The 12,494-nt window shown below is 35.7% G+C and overlaps 1 pseudogene; it reads right to left on the reverse strand.

The window, feature by feature from the left end:
• Positions 1-395: 395 nt before the first annotated feature.
• On the reverse strand, positions 396-10,087 carry LOC118498287 (annotated as a pseudogene).
• Positions 10,088-12,494: the final 2,407 nt, after the last annotated feature.

Raw genomic sequence — 12,494 nt, forward strand, 5'->3', positions numbered from 1 at the left:
TGAGGATTTCTTATTTAATGGGAACCAAGCTGCATTTTTACAATATGAAAATAGTTCTGGAGATGGATGGTGGTGATGGTAGCATATTATGAATACATTTAATACTATAAACACTGTACATTTAAAAATGGTTAATATGGTAAACTTTATTTTATGTGTATTTTGCCACAATATAAAAATTAGAAAACATAATTAAAATAATGAGCATATGAGACAATATAGAGTTTAACACTGAATATTCTAGCAGCTGACATCATGAGAAGAGTTTATCAGGCTCTTATAAAAGTTAACATGTAGTTTGGGTTTCAAAATGAAGCTATATATGGAAATATGAAAAATTATTGGGGTAAAAAATTAAACCTGCACAAAAGTTTTATCCCTAACTTAGCTAAAAGTAATCCTTATTGAATATTTATTTTTTCTCCTTTCTCATGAAAAGGGGTTAGGTTCATAATGTGCTTTTAAGTCCGGGCCAACAGGTCATACCTGGTGTCCACTCTAGGTTTTAGGTAATACTGAGACATGTATTTTCTGAAGAGACTGCAAGAAGCTTCTTCAGGTTCACAAAGGTGAAGATCAGTGGGAGGATATCCTCCACTTTTACATCTGGTTCTGAATCCACTGCAGATCTCCTGTTCTTTCTGCTTCTGGATTTCTGAGGGGCTTTTATTGATTTCTGGACCACAAAAAAACTCCCAGAAGGGAAACTCCTTTCCCTTTTGCATGTTTGATGACACCTCTATTCAACTCTCCTTTCAGTGCTCATTTAAGGGGGTAGCCACTTCTCTCTAGCTCCAATGAAGGCACTTCTGGAGGATATATTTTCAAATAGCAACAACTGATGTACCACTTTTCTGGACACATGCCTTAATGGCCTCAGCTAGGACTGCATCTGTTTCGGGACTTGGGGAAGAAGCCCTCAGTGCTTGTGTTTGGGCCCCTGCTAGCTGGCTGGCAGGAAGGATAGCCCACAAACGTATTCTGTCCTTTCTTTTCCTTTTTCTTTAAACTAATCTTTCTCATTCTTTTTTGTTTCCTTCAAGAGCTTGTTTTCTTTCTTCTCTTTAACACACATTTTATTTAGTCATAATTCTACATTTTGGGCTAAGTGCTTCCTAGGCAGTTCTGCTGCTATCCTCTAGGGCCACTGTAATGTATGAAGTCATCTGGCTGCTCAGCTGGGGATGGAACACATAAGATGGTCTCAGTAACATTTCTAATGGCTGCTACTGGCTGTCAGCTGGTTGATCTGGAACGCCTCAGCTGCAATGGCTTGTCTGTGCTCCATGAGACCATTCATCTTACAGTAGGCTAGACATCACATGATGGCAGAAGCATTTCAAGAGAGCAAGGGTGAAAACTGCAAGATTTATTGAGACCCAAGCTCAGACATTACACAGTGTCATTTCTGCCATAATTAGTTGGTCGAAGCATGTAATAGATAAGCCTGGGTTCTAGAGGTGGAGATAATAGACTTCACTTTTTGATTGGAGAAGTGGTTAAGCCTCATTGCAAAGGAGCATGCTTAAAGGGGTAAGGAGGATTGTTGGAGAAATCTTAAGTTTTCTACCACAGAGTTGATTAAAAGTTTTTCCTAAGATTTTAAGAATAACACACTTAAGTATAACACACACAAAGTGCTCTTGTAAATTTACGGAACCAACTATTAATTTGAACCACCATTTCTTTTTTACTTCATGCTTTAAGAGAAATCACAGACTAATATTATCCAGATGTTTTGAGTTTATCTGTATCCTCTGATGTATGTATGTAGTGACATGAGATGGATATACATAGGTCGAATCACCAATCATTTTCAAAGATCAAGTTTCAAAAATAAAGAGTTTTGACTAAGTATATGAAAGTATACATCTTTGTGTTCATGCATAGTCCTTCTGATGCTAAAGTGAGTTTACTTTTCACAAATCAATATCTAAGGAAGTTCAATAAATTTGTTCTCTTACCAGCAACACAACTTTGTCCTCAGAGTTCCCTGACCTCACTCCTAAAAGTAAATCACAAAAAAGTGCCTTGACATAAAATATGCTTACAGATATTTGTGGAATGAAGTCTTGACTACTGTGCCAACTTACTGTACCTCTCAGAGAAATTTACACTTTTATCCACACAACTGTTAATGACCAAAGCCTTCAATCAACACCAATCAGTAATTTTCAGTAAATTCACAATATAGACTCCATCATAAAAAGACAGAAATTAGAAACTCTAAAACAATTCAGAAAGCATCTTGTCAAAATATATGATGTCTATCCAGAAGGTATTCAACCATGTATTATGAAAAACAGAAATACTTATTGAAGAAGATTTAAGATACAAGAAATATTGTCATGGGACAATGATGCCTCTGTCCCCTTCAAAGTAGGCACACTGGAACCTCACAGACTTCTCCCAATCACCATCAGCTGCCCCATTGTATTTTCCTGAATCTCATCAATGGCCTGAAATATCTTCCTTTTCAAAAGTAATTTTAGTTTGGGGGAAAGCCAGAAGTGACAGGGAACCAAATCTAGGCTGTAGGGGGGCCAAGTCACCTGGGTGATTTGATATTTCACAAAAAAATTGTGCACAGGATGTGATGTATGAGTGACCACATTGTCGTGATGAAGCTGCCAATCACCAGTTGCCCATAGCTGTGTCCTTCTAAATCATCCAAATACTTTCCACAGAGGAATGTTCAATCTTATCATAAAATATGATGCAGATTCTTTGTTCTACCTGTTTGGTCATTTTGAATGTGACAGACACGCAGTACACATGTTTAACAATGGTGTCTACCACCCGCACTGACTAGTACAGTGAAGTTGTCATTGTTCACACATGTGCATTCTGGTTCACTCTCTTTGGCTGCTAGGTTACATCATCTCATGCAAAGCATTCTCATTCTACTAACAAAGGTTGGACTTTTTCTGAATAGACCTTGTATAGTACCATAGTTTTACTAATTTTTGTTTATGTGATGGTCTCTTAAGAGCCTCAAGTTAAAATACATTTCCTTAAAATAACTTGTAGACTTAGACAACAGGGTGATGATTGCTATGGGGAGGGGGATATAAGGGAACTAAATGGTAATGAAAAAACACAGTAAAGATTATATAAAAAATACATTTCCTTAAAGAAGAATGTTTACTCAGAGAATACTTGAAACAGATAACCAAAAACATTTTACAATGAGAGTTCTTTCTTTATTTTTCTCTCTATTATTGTAGAACTTCAGTTCGAATGTTGCTTTTCAGTCTCACCATCTGGCATCTCTTTTTTCTTAAATCCAGGAATAATCATCTGTTTATAAAATGTGGTATACTAAAATAAAAGAATCCAAATTCCAAATTCTGCATCTATCTCCTAATTATTCCTTCTCAAAAGAAGAAATACAGAACTTAGACTTTACCTGGTCCTGAACATCAAACCAAGATTGAATTTGAAAATCCAGATTTCTAGTGATGACCTTCAAAGAAGACACAAATAAAAGCAAATAGGTCTTGACACCTCTGCCCAAGTATAATGACTCCAGTGCAGTGGTAACATTATCTGTGAAATATTAGCATGTTCCTCACAATCTGAGTACAAATTTCTCTTCTCTTTTGCTCTATTGTGATATTTTCCTTTGTTGTTATCTTAGATAAAATAAACATTTCCAGGATCTGCAGGCTAAATAATAGGAATACTATAAATATAGAAAGCTTTTTATTATTAAAAACTTTTTACTGCTTTTTCAAAACTAAAAACATTGACTTGGAAAAATTAAGCTAGAAATTTTACACCATTTAATGAAAGATGCAGCCCTGAGTAGATGGATAAAAATCCAAGAGCTTGACTGAAATTCTAGGGTCAATGTATAAGAATAAGAAAATTAGTTATGGAACCATCATAGATTCTAACTGGAAGAGTTCAATTTGATCTATGGAATTCTCCTGCTTTCTTTTCTTTTTCTTTTTTCTTTTCTTTTTTTTTTTTTTTTTTTTTTTCCAAGACTTCAACTCTGCTTCCTTCCAGAAATACTTAGGCAGGTTTTCATATTTTATGCTCTGCATGTGAATCTGTACCATCTGGATACCACTGCCAAGAAAAAATATGGAGCCAAGAGGTATCTTAGAGAAAAAGAGTAGTTTTAGAATTCTTTGTGGTAAAATTTTGATGAAAGAAGAAGAGAGGTCATGTGACAAAAAATACAAAGATTGTAAACTAAAACTACCTTTTCTTGCCTAAAATAATTGGCTAAAAAAGCTTAGGTATTTTCTATTACTAAGTAGGAAAAATAGCCAAAAGGAGTAGAAGTTGAGGTAACAGAGTTATTTGAAATAGTATGTGCTATTTGTCAATGTCTCACCATATAGAAAATAATCTCCTACATTTTGCATATAATTTGATTTTAAATCATTAGAACATTTTTTAATTCAATTTGAAAGATTTCTCCCTTAGACCACCTTGAAAGGTAATCTGACACTAATGTTTGCATTGGGTCTATATAATCTGGCAAGGTAACCGAGAATAAGATCCATATATTCCATAACTTATACAAAGGTTCTGGGTAACACAAAAGGGACTAGAAATGACAATTTGTGTATCTCTCCTTAATCATGATAAGCTCTTTTTTCCTTATAGTATTATAAACATGCAAAACAATCAGTTTCCTATAATTAGACCCATTATGGCATCATCTACATGCAATTTACCAAGCAACAGTTATATGAATAGACATACTGAAGTTGTTTTAATCATTGAATGCCTACTACCCCATTTTTGATTTCTGTAGTTTGAATATGATATGGCTAGGTGTAGATTTTATTTATTTATTTTTAGAGAGAGAGAAAAGGAGGAAGAAATAAAAGAACAGAAACATTGATGCAAGAGAAAAACATTAATCAGTTGTTTCTTGTACATACCCTGACTGGGAACCAAACCCACAGCCCAGGCGTGTGCCTAGATTGGGATTTGAACCAGTGATGTTTTGCCCTAAGAATGACACCTAACCAACTGTGCCACAACCATTAGAGACTTAGGTATGGTTTTTTTGTTGCTCCTTCTCCTCTTTCTCCTTCTCCTCCTTCTTCTCCTCCCCCTCCTCTCCTTCCTTCTTCTCCTTCTCCTTCTCCTTCTCCTTCTCCTTCTCCTTCTCCTTCTCCTTCTCCTTCTCCTTCTCCTTCTCCTTCTCCTTCTTCTTCTTCTTCTTCTTCTTCTCCTTCTTTTTCTTCTTCTTCTTCTTATTCTTATTCCTCACCTCCTCCTCCTTCTTCCTCTCCTCCTCCTCCTTCTTCCTATTTATCCTTCTCATTTTTCTCTGAGTTTCTTGGATCTGTGGTTTCGTATCATTAACCCTATGTCAAAAATAAGGAAACCCAAGCTTACAACAAGTTTCTTGACCAATATACCCCAGGTGGTACCTGATGGAGTTATTAACAAACCTAAGAGTGGCTAATACAAAAGCTGCTACACCATGTCTTTGCATCCACCCTCAGTTTCACCTCCAATATTCTATCACATTATCTTATGGTTTCTTTCTTAAAGTAGTCCATGAATCAACCTTTGCTGTCAGAAACTTTAAAAATATTATAGAGCTGCATATGGCTTCAGGATTCATTAAATTGCTTAAGGTCCAATTTCTTTTATAAAAAGGAGCAAAATAATCATCATGGAAAGGCATTATAAAGATAAGAGGAAGATATATATAGAAAGATCAATATATCCATTAAATGGATTTATGGATATATAATTATATCTATATTCATATGTGTGTATACTAAGTGGTAAGTACATGTATGTTAGCCAGTATATGTTAATATAGCCAGTTACTCCCTATTTACCTATAATGCATATTGTTTCAAACTAGACCACTCATGTCTATCCTTCAATGTCTTCTTCAATGGGAAGTGGTTCTCCCATTACTTACTATAAGTCCATGTCTTACTGAGTTTCATGGTTTTAGGTGAAAAAAGTGTCTTCTAAACTGAGTGCCAACTGTTTCTAAAACCCAAAACAGTAACTCACCCTCTCAACCAACAACTGTAGAAGATAATAATAATAATAATAATAATAATAATAATAATAATATGTTTAGGTAACTATTGCCATTTATAAAGCACTTACTACTGACACACAGAATGTTCCACTCTGAGAAAATATTTTCTTTTTTTAAAATATTTTATTTATTTATTTTTTAGAGAGGGAAGGGAGGGAGATAGAGAGAGAGAGAGAGAAACATCAATGTGCAGTTGCTGGGGGTTATGGCCTGCAACCCAGGAATGTACCCTGGCTGGGAATCAAACCTGGGGCACTTTGGTTCCCAGCCTATGCTCAATCCACTGAGCTACGCCAGCCAGGGCAGAAAATATTTTCTTGCTTAAATAATCCAGGCTGCATAATGGCTGATGGAGATTTGTCTATATAATCATTTCATGCACACTTATGCTTCAGTTGTAATAGAAAATTAAAGAAAAGGGGTAGGAAATAATAAACATTCTAACTCTGATTAAAGAATCTTGGATCTAGAGTTTTAACAAAGGACTTGTGCTTCTACCCTTTGGTGACCCTTCTGCAGAGTGCCCTCCTTTTCCAAAATACCAGATTCCAGCTACCTTAGAATGAGCACAGTGTGGATTCTGATTCCTAAAAAGGCGTCTTATTATAGAACATGAAACTGTGCTCTGTCAACCAACCAACCATGAGCTGTTCACAACTAGCCTTCATGTACATGCTACAATTCCAGCAACTGGTACTGGCTTTATTTGTTTTCTTTTTGGCTCACTGGTATTTTAAAAGGACACTTGAGTTTTATTTTCCTTACCACTTGACCACCAGGTCTTTGATTACACTTTACATGTCTGTATTGACAAACTTAATTATGTGCTCTCGTGACATGTTTCATGCCTTTGGATACTGCCTGCTTCATAAATTGTTAGAGCTTGTATGTAATATATTTACCAAATCACAGCCTTCTTTTCTACAAGACTGTGTGATTGTCGGACTTACCATTTGTAATATTCTTTGTTAATTCAAACTGAACTTTCTTGTTCCTACTTGATCAGAAATAAATAACAACAACAACAACAACAACCTACAAAGACTTAAACAAGATCCCTAAATCACATTTTTGAGGGAAGGGATAGGCGTGATTTAAAGAGAAATGCATTTTCTGAAAGGGTAGGGCATTAACCAACTAGTTTTTGCTAAGTAGTTTGAATTCATTCGTTAGATTAAATAGAGCCATTGATGTGGGGTGGAAGGGAAAATGAGGAGGAAGTTACAAATTGTGGCACACTGCCAAGGAAAGATTAAATGAGGAGCTTAAAATGTTGGACCTTTGTGTACAAGGGATTAGCAATGTAAAAATAAAGGTAAACACTAACACAACATGCACAAGAATAATTTCAAATATTTCAAAATTTGCCTAAGGCTAACCTCAAAGACCAAAGCATATCTCAGAAAGGTTGTCCATAGTGTAGGAGAATTTATACCTTATTTTCCCACATGAAAACAAGTAAAAGGACACATGTTGAGCTGCATTTGAGGGAGAGTTTTTTCCTCTGGTATTTGCTAATGTATCAAATCGAGACTAGCTTCTCCAACTTTTTTCTAAATATGTTACCACTTGCTGTTCAAGAGTTCTGTAGATTTCAAGCTTTCATTCACAGTTGTGATGCCAGCACAATTCAAAGGAGAGGCAGATGAGCTATGTTGCTAGTACATTCAGAAAACTAGAAAAAATGGAAAAAAGAAACTATTAATCCATAGCTTAAAGGTAAAGAGGTTGAGATAATTAAATTCTACTCTTGAAAATATTATAGATTAGTGGTGTACAGCCTGTTGTTTTCAAATCCAAATACTGGGACAGTACAGAAGGAAGAGATGTTTCAAGATCAGAGGATAGTTAAGGAACCCTCTAGCTCCTCTGTGTTTGCACTAACCTCAAATGAGGAGTCAAAGCACTCTATCACATTAGATTAAATCTTTGCTCAATTTCACATTGCTGAAAGGAATAGTCAACTTGTTCTCAGGGTAAATCAGTGATGAAGAAAACAAAAATCATAGACCTACAGATTCCATACTGATTTACAGACAAACCCCAAATGATAAAAAGAAAATAACTGTTTTGAGCCATGTTACAAAATCATAATCATTATCACATTTGGTAATATGAGGCAATTTTAATTTTCTAAAGCAAAAGTATTTATGGAATGTATCTGACCTGTAAATTTAAGAATATGTTAATTTATTTTGAAATTATTTATTGAGTGACTACAATACACCTGGCAAGACACATGCATGAGTGAACAAGAAAGTCTACATGTAAGGAATTTTCCAGTGGGATGAGCTGTGTGTGTGTGTGTGTGTGTGTGTGTGTGTGTGTGTAGGAGTGGCAAAACATGGACTGTAAATAAACAATCAAATAGGAAAATTACCAAATTGTGAAAAGGGCTGAGAGGGACTGAATGGAACACTGGTTCAGGTTTGTTGGACAGGGAAACTTGCATGATATTTAAACTGAGATCTAAGAGACAAAATGAGTCAATGAAACAAAGATTAAGAGGACCAATTGGTACATAGGGTTCTGGGTAGAAATAAAGGAGTAATATCCAGTGTCACTTTATTGTCTTAGGGGAGAGAAAGAGGGCTAGGAGAAGGTCACAGGTTAGCTAGGAGCTAAAACATATCAGGCCTTTTAACCAAAATAAAAATTTGAATTTTGTCTAATTGTGATGGGAAGCCATGGAGAGTTTGATATAAGAGCAAATATGACACGACTTATAATTTTTAAAGCATCCCATTGGCTTCTGTATGAACTGTTATCTAAAGCACAACAAACATTTTAAGATAAGGGAAAATACATGGTTGCTTCTCCAAAGCAGTCATTCTCTTGCTCACTCTCAAATAGTTGAGTGACAGTTTGGGACAAACACTGTACTTCTTGCTGGAGATTCAATGTCAATTAACTCAAACATGGGTCCTTACTCTCGTAGAACTTACTGTCTGAAAAGGGACAAGAACATTAATTACATAATCACACTAAAGTTATAGAACAGTCATCTGCAAAAGTTCTCTGGAGAAAGAAAACAAGGTTTGATGTGATTATTTAACAAAGGATCCAAATCTGACTGTGTAGTCACTGAAAGCTTTACATGGGCTGTGATCAAAATAATGAGTAGGAGTAACCTGATGACATTTACCTTAAGTGCAACAAAGGTTTTAAGCAGGCTTTAAGCAGAGGGATGACATGATTTAATGTGAGTTTGGAAGTGATCATTCGCTCTGGTTACAGTTGAAAAATAGACTAGAAGGAGAACAGAATGAATATAGAGTAATGTGTGAGGCTGTCCACTTAGGAGATAACAACAGCTAAGAATAGAGTGAAGGTTACAACAAAGAGCAAAACTGATTCCTTGGATATTGAAATAACAAAGGCAATTGATCTTGGTGATGGATTAGATAGGAAGAGAGATGCAGAAGGGAGTGAATGTCCTCAGCAGGTAGATAAATGATGATGCCATTTACTGTGAGATGGACTAGTGAAAGAAAATCGGGTTTGATGAGAAGGACTGTGAAGCTGGTCATGTACATTATGAACTTGTAATATCTTCAAAATATCCAACTGACATGTCAAGCCAGTAGTTGCATATACTGATATGCCATAAGAAAGCTCTGAGCTGAAGAAACAGATCTGGGGATCACCATGGTAACCATACTATGGAGGAGTTGAAATTTCCTAGGAAGAAACTCTAAGTAAAAGGCCTATTTCTAAGCTTTAAGAAATTGCAGAAATTGATGACTTGTTAGAAAAAGAACTGCTTGAAAAGGAAATCTGAAAGACATGGTCTGAGAGGTAACAGTGAAGAATATCAAATAATGTCAAATAATTATCAAGAATGGAGAAGAGTCTGGAGTTTTCTACATATGCAAACTAATAAGCTAATCTGTTATTGTTCTATGAAAGCTGAGAGAAGACATGAGACTCATGGGTTAGAGACAAACGACTTTATTATTCACAGCAAAAACAGCAGTTATAGGAGCAACATACTGCTCCTGCTAGTTCCTTCTGTCCTCTAAATCCCATGGAGAGCTGTGAAGTGCCCATGATACAATGCATGCACATTCAATGTATTGCAGTATAGGAGAGGAATACTTATTGGAAGATTAACACTTTTGTAGTAGGGTGAGAGCAAGTACGCTGTATACATGAAATAAAATGTTATACTTTGGATTGCTTGCTGGAAACACAAACCTGAAAATCAGCCCGAATAGAGAATAGTCAGGCAAGGGAAGGGAGGGGGGCTGGGTGGAGGGGAGTTGGGTAGAGGTGGGCAAAGGGAGAAAAAGCAGGGACAACTGGAATAAAAAGCAGTAAAATATAATAAAAAGTACATTATTTATTTTTCTAAGAAAGAAATAAACGTAAGTTATTAAAAACAAAATATTTAAAAACAAAACAAAGAATACAAACAAACAAAAAAGAACAGTCAGGAATTTGCAGTCTTGGAATAGTCAGGCAGAACACACAGGAATGCTCAGGGCCCAATGCAGATTGCATCTTCTCATAATGATCCAGAAAAGATAAGCAAATTGAAGACAGAAAAAAAATCGAAAATGCCCTTAACAAAATGGATATCACCATTAACCTAATTAGAGACTACTTCATCAGTGCAGTGTAACATGAAAACTTATTATAGTAGGGTGTATGTGGGGTTTGGAAATAAAGATCACAAACAGAATAGTTTTTACAGGAGATTCAACTAAAACAGGATAAAAATAGAAATGGTAACTTGAGATTGTGTATTAAAATAAAGAAAGATGTTTTTGTTGTAGGTTTGGTCTTTAGCATGTTTAAATGCTGATGGAAATAGTCAAATAAAATGTTCTACAAACATTAGAATTTAAGACACTGTTGTTGTTGTTTTTTAAGATGTTTTTTATTTATTTTTAGAGAGAAGGGAGGAGAGGGAGAAAGGGAGAGAAACATCAATGTCTAGTTGCCTCTTGTGACCACCCAACTAGGGACCTGGCCCACAACCCAGGCATGGGTTCTGACTGGAAATCTAACCAGCAGCACTTTGTTTCACAGGCTAACACTCAATCCATTGAGCCACACCAGCCAGGACTAATGCTGTTATGTTTTATTAATCCTGTTTACAACACCATTATGTATTGAATTGTGTATTCTCCACAAAAATATATTGAATTCCTAATCCTCAGTACTTCTGAATGTGACCTGACATGAAAATAAGGTTTTTATAGATGATAAAGATTAGGTCACTAGGGTAGGGCATAATTATAATAAATATGGCTGTATCCTTATGAAAAAGGAAACTTTGAGCTCAGAGGCAGACACACATAGACGGAAGATGATGTGAAGACTTAGGGAGAATGTTTTCTATAAGCCAAGGTGTCCTGAGACCAGCAGAAGTTAGGAGAGAGACATGGAACAAATTCTCCCTCACAGCACTCCGAAGGAATGGACTCTGACTACATCTTGATTTCAGATGTCTAGCCTCCAGAACTGCAAGAATAAATTTCTGTTGGTTAAACCGCCTGGTTTGCAGTACTTTCTTACAGGAACTTTAGGAAACTAATACAGACACATGTTTAGAAAGACTTAATTCTGAATATAAGAAACAGTAGTGAAAGGTAAGAAAGACTTCCTTCTTTTTTATGGCCTTGTGGTATCATGGAGATTATTATGATAAGTCAGAGAAAGACAAATACCACCTGATCTTACTTATATGTAGAATCTAATGAACAAAATAAACTGATGAACAAAATAGAAACAGAGGCATGGTTGCATGGAACAGTCTGACAGCTGTGTATATGTCTGTATACACACACACACACATATATATATGTACACACATACACACAGACAACAGTGTGGTGATGACCCAAGGGAAAGTGGGGTAAAGGTAGGAAGAAGTGGGCAAAGAGGGGGAAAATGGAGATGGAAAGAGACTTTGCTTGGGGCAATGGGAACACGATGCAGTGTGCAGTTGCTTTATGAAGTTGTCCACTTGAAATCTGTATAGTTTTATGAACCAATGTCACCCCAATAAAATCAATTAAAGTTAATGAATTAAGATAAAAAAGCAAAGATTAAAACCTTTTGAACACTTCATTTCACTGCATTTCAGCTGAACCATGGTCATGGCACATATTTTCAGGAGTGTATTATACTGAGAATACCACTAAAACGTTCATTTTTGAAGAAATCTAAAAAATATGTAAAAAGGAACAAAAAGTTCTTGTGTAAGTGTTTCCTTACCAAAATGAGAATTGAAGTAAATTAGCTTACTTCATGGATATTCAGTTAGCAAACACTGTATATTTGTTAACACAGTCTTTCAAAGTAAAATGAAGAATACAATTTCTTTTAAGTGTACAGACACACACACAAAATGGGGTGTTTGGGGGAATGGCTTTCTGAAATGGCTTAAGCCAGTTTGTAGGAACAGAAAGCTTAAGCAATGACTCCTCCAGACTTTAAAAAAAATACC

Source organism: Phyllostomus discolor, chromosome 2 (genome assembly GCF_004126475.2).
Source record: "Phyllostomus discolor isolate MPI-MPIP mPhyDis1 chromosome 2, mPhyDis1.pri.v3, whole genome shotgun sequence".
NCBI lineage: Eukaryota > Metazoa > Chordata > Mammalia > Chiroptera > Phyllostomidae > Phyllostomus > Phyllostomus discolor.